At 46.3% G+C, this 9,878-nt stretch overlaps 1 non-coding gene across 1 annotated transcript; it reads left to right on the top strand.

Moving 5' to 3' along the window:
• Positions 1-7,283: 7,283 nt before the first annotated feature.
• TRNAH-GUG (transfer RNA histidin (anticodon GUG)) lies at positions 7,284-7,355 on the top strand. The gene has a single exon. It is a non-coding gene; the product is annotated as a tRNA-His (tRNA).
• The last annotated feature ends 2,523 nt before the right edge of the window (positions 7,356-9,878 follow it).

Genomic DNA, 9,878 nt, shown 5'->3' with positions numbered 1-9,878 from the left:
ACATTTGCCACAAAATGATTTCATCTACGATCGTACCAGATACTATACTGTGTAATTTGTACAGGTTAAGGGTCATGGGGGCAGATGTATTAACTTGGAGAAGGCATAAGGAAGTGATAAACCAGTGATATGTGCAAGGTGATAAAGTCTCCAGCCAATCAGATCCTAACTGTTAATTTACATATTGGAGCTGATTGGCTGGTGCGTTTATCACCTTACACATATCACTGGTTTATCATTTCCTTATGCCTTCTCAAGGTTAATACATCTGCCCCTTCGTCTGATACATCACTTTCTTGTGTTTAGGATATGCTACACCTTCAAACTATGCAGACAACTAGTGTGTAACAAATTGAGGTGTCAGCACATTACAATCATCAGGATTGAGCGCGGCACAATTTTGTATTTTTGCTTCTATTGTGAGGTTGGTCACCTTTTAAGTGCAGCAGCTTATTCGAGACAAAAAGGGACTCAGTGCGCAGTTAAGCAAACAATTTCGAAATGATATATCATGCCCAATCTCCTAAAGTGATCATCGTTATCATGCATATTGTGCCCATAGTAATCAGGTTTCGCTGCGTAACAGGTTGGGTGCCCTCACTATCGCGGGGGTAGCGAGCTGAAATGATTATACCACGCCCATCAGCAGAAACAGAACGGATGTGGAAAGGGTTAAAAGAATTGAATACCGCCCTAAGAATGAAGCCATCAAATAACAGCACCAATATTGCATACATTTAAAAAAAATATCATTAAGAATGACGCCATCAAATAACAGCACCAATAATAACGCACACATTAAAAAATAGCTTTAAGAATGAAGACATCAAATAACACCACCATTAAAAACACGCACATTTAAAAATAGCATTAATAATATAACATAAAATAACAGCACCAATAGTAATGTCCACATACAAAAAATATTAATACACAATGTAGTGATGATTGTGTGCTGAACAGCACCCTGTGCAAACCGCTCCCTTTGCAATACCCATGTGCAGAATCACCCATTGCAGTGCAGAACAGACCCCTGAGCAATATTCCCCTCTATGCATAACAGCTCCTTGTGCAATGCCCCAGTGTGCAGAATAGTCGTCTGTGTGATACCCCCTCAGAACGGCCCCCTCTGCATTGTATTTCCATCATGATAACTGAACACTGCAGTAATAGCATTTTGTAACATCAATTGCAGACGGACAATCGGCTTTCCTGGTCTAATATACCATGAAATTATTGTACAATTATTACATAATACTCATGCATTCACCCAGGACTTTACTGGACTTGTGCCTCTAACTAACATGACTTTATCTCACGCTGGCTGGCTTGAGTGGCTCCCCGCTGGCTGGCTTCAGTGGCTCTTGGCTGGCTGGCCTGCTGGATCTCCGCTGGCTGGCTCCCAGCTGTCATGTGCCTGCTCCCGCTTTCCGACGCTGCTGTCCTGCTGCCACCGACGCTGCCTGGATCAAACCAGAATCAGCAGGTGCACAGGCTCACTTTGTGTTCCCAATCGTGCATTCCACGGCTGACGTCACCTGCGCAATGCATCATTGGGACCGCTCCGGACTCGGAGAGGCGGAGAGACACACTTAGAATGAAGAAGTTGGTCGCGATCTACTGGCGGGAGCTCTGCGAGCTACCGGTAGATCGCAATCAATGTTTTGGCCGCCTCTGCTCTAGTGTGTTGAACCAAGGGGCCTTAGCTGTCACCTTTAGTGTTATACCTGGAACATAAAGCCAAAATTGTACTGCCTGCTTTTATAGACATAAGGTGCCACCACCTCAGACCGCGCCATCATAGACATAGCATAGACTGCCACCTAGTGGACACTTAGGGCCATTACCTTTCCGTTGTACAGTTAACTGAATACAAATACATGGTCCACAACAGACAGTAAGGGGGGGGGTGCAAATCCCCACCCCTAAATTTTTCCCCAGCACACTAAAAATTACCTGTAACCATACCTGAACCTATCTGGTAATAGAAATTCAGAGAATTAGTTTACACGTTTGCAAATGCATGTTTAGCTGCTGTCCACTTCACAGCTTCTCCGATGTCAGCAGTCCTAACCTACATGATAGCAGTGCCCACATAGGGCCATGTAATTTGTCACAGTAGGCCTCATGATAAAGGCTGTTACTAAAACACATGCAGACAGAGCTAACTTACCCGGGAGCCACCCCCAGGATCTCCCATTGGCACTACAAGGAACAGCATGCCTTCCAAATACTGCTCCCATTCAATGCCTCTCACACACAAGCAGACAAACAATGGCAGCTGCTCTGTCATTCCTGGAGATAATTATAAATACATGGTGTCAACTATCATAAAATGTGTCAGATACCTTCTATATATTCTTGTATTGCCCCTTCCATTTTGAAATGCACTGTGTGATATCTCTCGCTTTATCTGCCATCTCATGTTGTGTTTGACAGTTTAACCAGTTATGTCATATAGCAGTGACTACCTTCGGATGCAGTAAAACTTTTAGCCACTGTCCACATGTACAGTGACTCTTTAGGGGTTTGATGGGGTTTCTTCATTCCTCTGCCAAGGGTTCCTGCGGCAGCTGGCACCTACATCACAGGTACTTACCTAATAGTTATTACACATATACTTCACCGTGTTCTCAACAAGTGGATGAGTGTACGTGTGGTGCCACCTATAGGAACTGCTGGTTTCCAACAGGCAGAGGTTCTAATGGTTGCGTATTGCTACTAGCCAGATTTCCCTGGCACGGTTTGGGTGCAGCTGTTCCTTTTGAATAAAAGTCTGTTCCAAATGCTATTTAATGGTGCAAAGTGATCATCTGTACTGGGCTTCCTTTCAGGGCACATTCCCTAGCACATTCCAGGAATTTCAGCCTCACTACCACATATTATGTAGGACCACAAGGACACCAGCTGCCTAGGAAGGGACAACATTTTCAAAAGTATTCTGTGGAATATTTGCCCACATTCTACATTTTGTCGACGTATTGTAGCCAAAGCGTTCCCAGTCTTACTATAACCACACAGCAGCATGAATTGCCTATTGCTGTCCCAGCTCTGTTCATACTTCATTATGTCTTATTTAGATATACTGTACCATGCGGAATGCCTTTTGGTGGAATGCAAAGATCTCATTATCAACACTTTGCACCCCTGTAAAATGTCCATTTCTAAAATTACATTTTCAGTAAAGTTGGCCGGCGTTTCGCTCATCTCAGGTGACCATTTCCCTTTTGGAACTAATAAGTGAAAATGGGAAAGATTGCAGTTGAGCTACAGTACCTGCAGTCATGACAGTTGAGCTACAGTACCTGCAGTCATTACAACTCTGTTCGATTAGAAAATTGATCCATGACGCTCTCCCACCATTAGACCCTATTCAGCTTCAAAAACTAAAAAGCAGAATCTGTAACGGCTTCTATAGCATGCTGTGGGCCGCCCAATGCAGGGCAAGGCCGCCCACCATGTTAAATAGCGGCTAGCGATGCGATCACAAAACAATTGTGATCACGTCTCTGTGTCCAGAACTAATGATGACCCCCCCCCCTGGCATATACAGCTAGGCTGCGTATGCAGGTGGTCCGCCGCCATTTTCTTCATCAGACCGACTGCTTGTGATGTCACGCAGCCGCTCCAAAAACAGTCCGGCCATGCCTGCGTTGGCTGTACCACTCCCCCGCAATGCTGCCCAACCCCCACCCCGGACAGTTGAAGCTGTCAATCATAGTGAATGTGTACACATGCGCTGTGCGACCGCAGCGCATGCCGAGTTTGCTGAAAATTGCTAGTTTACGATCCATAGCGATCCAGCAGGAATGAGGGCCATTATCCGATATGTCCGCAGGTACGGATCACAGATAAAGGATATGTTAAAAGGATAGTTTCATTTGTCTAGCTGAAGCTGATATATTTGAAGCTACTTTGCAAAATCCTCTGGAGAGGGCAGTTATTCGAATGGGAAAGGGCTGAGCCCATTTAAGGGGTTAAAGGCACGGAGATTTTAATTGTATTTTTCTAGCTTTATTTGCTTTAAGATGAAAATTAATTACAGGTTGAATCTCCCATATCTGAAATGCTTGAGACCAGAAGTAATTTGGTTTCGCATTTTTCCATAGTTTGGAATATTTGCATACCATAATGAGATCTCTTGAAGATAGGGCCCAACTCTGCATTTATGTTTCATATACACCTTGGCCCTCATTCCGAGTTGATCGGTCGCAAGGCGATTTTAGCAGAGTTACACACGCTAAGCCGCCGCCTACTGGGAGTGAATCTTAGCTTCATAAAATTGCGACCGATGTATTCGCAATAATGCGATTACTAACTACTTAGCAGTTTCAGAGTAGCTCCAGACTTACTCTGCCTGTGCGATCATTTCAGTGCTTGTCGTTCCTGGTTGACGTCACAAACACACCCAGCGTTCGCCCAGGCACTCCCACCGTTTCCCCGGCCACTCCTGCGTTTTTTCCGGAAACGGTAGCGTTTTCAGCCACACGCCCCTGAAACGCCGTGTTTCCGCCCAGTAACACCCATTTCCTGTCAATCACATTACGTTCGCCGGAGCGAAGAAAAAGCCGTGAGTAAAAATACTTTCTTCATAGTAAAGTTACTTGGCGCAGTCGCAGTGCGAACATTGCGCATGCGTACTAAGCGGATTTTCACTGCGATGCGATGAAAAATACCGAGCGAACAACTCGGAATGAGGGCCCTTATACACAGCCTGCAGTTAACTTTATACAATATTTTTATCATTTGGTTTATGACACAAAGTTTGTGTACATTGAACAATCAGAAAAGCAAAGGTGTCACTATCTCAGGCTGGATTTTGGATCATGCCGGCACTGAGGATAAGGTAGACCCTAATATACAGTTCATCTGGAAAGTATTCACAGCGCTTCACTTTTTCCTCATTTTGTTATGTTACAGCCTTATTCCAAACTGGAATAAATGTACTTTTTACCTCAAAATTCTACACACAATGGCCCTCATTCCGAGTTGATCGGTCGCAAGGCGAATTTAGCAGAGTTACACATGCTAAGCCTACGCCTACTGGGAGTGTATCTTAGCTTCTTAAAATTGCGACCGAAGTATTCGCAATATTGCGATCACAAACTACTTAGCAGTTTTAGAGTAGCTCCACACTTACTCTGCCTGTGCGATCAGTTCAGTGCTTGTCGTTCCTGGTTTGACGTCACAAACACACCCAGCGTTCGTACAGACACTCCCCCGTTTCTCCGGCCACTCCTGCGTTTTTTCCGGAAACGGTAGCGTTTTTAACCACACGCCCCTAAAACGCCGTGTTTCCGCCCAGTAACACCCATTTCCTGTCAATCACACTACGATCGCCGGAGCGAAGAAAAAGCCGTGAGTAAAAATACTATCTTCATTGTAAAATTACTTGGCGCAGTCGCAGTGCGAATATTGCGCATGCGTACTAAGCGGATTTTCATTGCGATGCGATGAAAAATACCGAGCGATCAACTCGGAATGAGGGCCAATACCCTATAATGACAACGTGAAAAAAGTGTTTTTGAGATTTTTGAAAATGTGTTAAAAATAAAAGACTAAGAAATCACATGTACATAAGTATTCACAGCCTTTTCTCAATACTTTGTAGATGCACCTTTGGCAGCAATTACAGCCTCAAGTCTTTTTGAATATGATGCCACAAGCTTGGCACACCTATCTTTGTGCAGTTTTGCTCATTCCTCTTTGCAGCACCTCTCTAGCTCCATCAAGTTGGCTGGGTAGTGTCGGTGCACAGCCATTTTCAGATTTCTCCAGAGATGTTCAATCGGATTCAAGTCTGGGCTCTGGCTGGGCCACTCAAGGACATTTCCAGAGTTGTCCAGTAGCCACTCCTTTGATACCTTGGCTGTGTGCTTAGGGTCATTGTCCTGCTGAAAGAGGAACCGTCACCCCAGTCTGAGGTCAAGAGTGCTCTGGAGCAGGTTTCATCTAGGATGTCTCTGTACATTACTGCATTCATATTTCCTTCTGTCCTGACTAGTCTCCTAGTTCTTGCTGCTGAAAAACATCCCCACAGCATGATTCTGCCACAACCATGCTTCACTGTAGGGATGGTATTGGCCAGGTTATGAGTGGTGCCTGGTTTCCTCCAATCATGACGCCTGGCATTCACGCCAAAGAGTTTAGTCTTTGTCTCATCAGACTAGAGAATTTTGTTTCTCATAGTCTGAGAGTCCTTCAGGTGCATTTTGGCAAACTCCAGGCAGGCTGCCATGTGCTTTTTACTAAGGAGTGGCTTCCGTCTGGCCACTCTACCATACAGGCCTGATTGGGGGATTGCTGCAGAGATGGTTGTCCTTCTGGAAGGTTCTCCTCTCTCCACAGAGGAATGCTATAGCTCTGACAGAGTGACCTTCGGGTTCTTGGTCACCTCCCTGACTTGGGCCCTTCTCCCCTGATCGCTCCGTTTAGACGGCCGGCCAGCTCTAGGAAGAGTCCTGGTGGTTCCAAACTTCTTCCATTTACAGATGATGGAGGCCACTGTGCTCATTGGGACCTTCAAAGCAGCAGGTACTTTTCTGTATCCTTCCCCAGATTTGTTCCTCAAGACAATCCAGTTCTGCAGACAATGTTTTTTTACTTCATGCTTGGTTTGTGCTCAGACATGCACTGGCAAGTGTAGGACCTTATATAGACAGGTGTGTACCTTTCCAAATCATGTCCAATCAACTGAATTTACCACAGGTGGACTCCAATTAAGCTGTAGGAACATCTCAAGGATGATCAGTAGAAACAGGATGCACCTGAGCTCAATTTTGAGCTTCATGGCAAAGGTTGTGAATACTTATGTACATGTGATTTTAAATTTGCAAAAATCTCAAAAACTTTTTTCATGTTGTCATTATGGGGTGTTGTGTGTAGAATTTGGAGGGAAAAAATGAATTTATTCCATTTTGGAATAAGGCTGTAACATAATAAAATGTGGAAAAAGTTAAGTGCTGTGAATACTTTCTGGATGCACAGTATAACATATTCTTGTTCAGAGTTTTAGTAGAGCTAATAAAATGTAATTACAGTGTTTCGTTTGTACTTAAATCCAATTACAGTAATAAATCATGCAGCTTTTCACCAGTAAACAATGGCTTGTGTTCTTTGTATTATGCTGTCATGTAACAAGTTGTAAGTATGCGTACTCCTCTCACATGTGAGTGACAGGTTTACTGTATCTACTGAAAGCACATTGTCCTGACTCTGGTGATAATGAAACTGCAAAGGATTCATTTCACATAGGGACAAGAGACAGCACAGCTGTAGTGTCTGCCGTGATCGTATAGTGGTTAGTACTCTGCGTTGTGGCCGCAGCAACCCCGGTTCGAATCCGGGTCACGGCAACTTTTTGTTAATTTATTTTTCTCTGACGTCCTAGTGGATGCTGGGACTCCGTCAGGACCATGGGGATTAGCGGCTCCGCAGGAGACAGGGCACAAAAATAAAGCTTTAGGATCAGGTGGTGTGCACTGGCTCCTCCCCCTATGACCCTCCTCCAAGCCTCAGTTAGGTTTTTGTGCCCGTCCGAGCAGGGTGCAAATCTAGGTGGCTCTCCTAAAGAGCTGCTTAGAAAAAGTTTTTAGGTTTTTTATTTTACAGTGAGTCCTGCTGGCAACAGGCTCACTGCAACGAGGGACTTAGGGGAGAAGAAGTGAACTCACCTGCGTGCAGGATGGATTGGCTTCTTAGGCTACTGGACACCATTAGCTCCAGAGGGATCGAACACAGGCCCAGCCATGGAGTCCGGTCCTGGAGCCGCGCCGCCGACCCCCTTGCAGATGCCGAAAAGTGAAGAGGTCCAGAAACCGGCGGCAGAAGACTTTTCAGTCTTCATGAGGTAGCGCACAGCACTGCAGCTGTGCGCCATTGTTGTCACACACTTCACACCAGCGGTCACGGAGGGTGCAGGGCGCGGGGGGGGGGGGCGCCCTGGGCAGCAATGATAATACCTCGTTTTGGCTAAAGAATACATCACATATAGCCCCTGGGGCTATATGGATGTATTTAACCCCTGCCAGGTCTCACAAACACCGGAGAAGAGCCCGCCGAAATAGGGGGCGGGGCCTATCTCCTCAGCACACAGCGCCATTTTCCTGCTCAGCTCCGCTGCGAGGAAGGCTCCCAGGACTCTCCCCTGCACTGCACTACAGAAACAGGGTAAAACAGAGAGGGGGGGGCACTTTTTTGGCGATTTTTATATATATTAAGCTGCTATAAAGGAGACAACACTTCTATAGGGTTGTTCCTATATATTTATAGCGCTTGGGTGTGTGCTGGCAAACTCTCCCTCTGTCTCCCCAAAGGGCTAGTGGGGTCCTGTCTTCGATAAGAGCATTCCCTGTGTGTCTGCTGTGTGTCGGTACGTGTGTGTCGACATGTATGAGGACGATGTTGGTGTGGAGGCGGAGCAATTGCCAGTAATGGTGATGTCACCCCCTAGGGAGTCGACACCGGAATGGATGGCTTTGTTTATGGAATTACGTGATAATGTCAGCACATTACAAAAATCAGTTGACGACATGAGACGGCCGGCAAACCAGTTAGTACCTGTACAGGCGTCTCAGACACCGTCAGGGGCCGTAAAACGCCCTTTACCTCAGTCGGTCGACACAGACCCAGACACGGACACCGAATCTAGTGTCGACGGTGAAGAAACAAACGTATTTTCCAGTAGGGCCACACGTTATATGATCACGGCAATGAAGGAGGCTTTGCATATCTCTGATACTGCATGTACCACAAAAAGGGGTATTATGTGGGGTCTGAAAAAACTACCTGTAGTTTTTCCTGAATCAGACGAATTGAATGAAGTGTGTGATGAAGCGTGGGTTAACCCCGATAGAAAACTGCTAATTTCAAAGAAGTTATTGGCATTATATCCTTTCCCGCCAGAGGTTAGGGCGCGCTGGGAAACACCCCCTAGGGTGGATAAGGCGCTCACACGCTTATCAAAACAAGTGGCGTTACCGTCTCCTGAAACGGCCGCCCTCAAGGATCCAGCGGATAGGAGGCTGGAAACTACCCTGAAAAGTATATACACTCATACTGGTGTTATACTGCGACCAGCCATCGCCTCTGCATGGATGTGCAGTGCTGGGGTGGTTTGGTCGGCTTCCCTGACTGAAAATATTGATACCCTGGATAGGGACAGTATTTTATTGACTTTAGAGCAATTAAAGGATGCTTTTCTTTATATGCGAGATGCTCAGAGGGATATTTGCACTCTGGCATCGAGAGTAAGTGCGATGTCCATATCTGCCAGAAGAAGTTTATGGACGCGACAATGGTCAGGTGATGCGGATTCCAAACGGCATATGGAAGTATTGCCGTATAAGGGGGAGGAATTATTTGGGGTCGGTCTATCGGATTTGGTGGCCACGGCAACAGCCGGGAAATCCACCTTTTTACCTCAGGTCCCCTCCCAACAGAAAAAGACACCGTCTTTTCAGCCGCAGTCCTTTCGTTCCTATAGGAACAAGCGGGCGAAAGGACAGTCATATCTGCCCCGAGGCAAAGGAAAGGGTAAGAGAGTGCACCAAGCAGCTTCTTCCCAGGAGCAGAAGCCCTCCCCGGCTTCTGCAAAGCCCTCAGCATGACGTTGGGGCTTTACAGGCGGACTCAGGGGCGGTGGGGGGTCGACTCAAGAATTTCAGCGCACAGTGGGCTCACTCACAGGTGGACCCCTGGATCCTGCAGATAGTATCTCAGGGTTACAGGTTGGAACTCGAGAAGTCTCCCCCTCGCCGGTTCCTAAAGTCTGCTCTGCCAACGTCTCCCTCAGACAGGGCGACGGTATTGGAAGCCATTCACAAGCTGTATTCTCAGCAGGTGATAGTCAAGGTGCCCCTCCTACAACAGGGAAAGGG

The sequence above is a fragment of the Pseudophryne corroboree genome, chromosome 8 (genome assembly GCF_028390025.1).
Source record: "Pseudophryne corroboree isolate aPseCor3 chromosome 8, aPseCor3.hap2, whole genome shotgun sequence".
In the NCBI taxonomy this organism is placed as follows: Eukaryota; Metazoa; Chordata; class Amphibia; order Anura; family Myobatrachidae; genus Pseudophryne; species Pseudophryne corroboree.
This window is presented reverse-complemented; position numbering and strand designations above follow the sequence as displayed.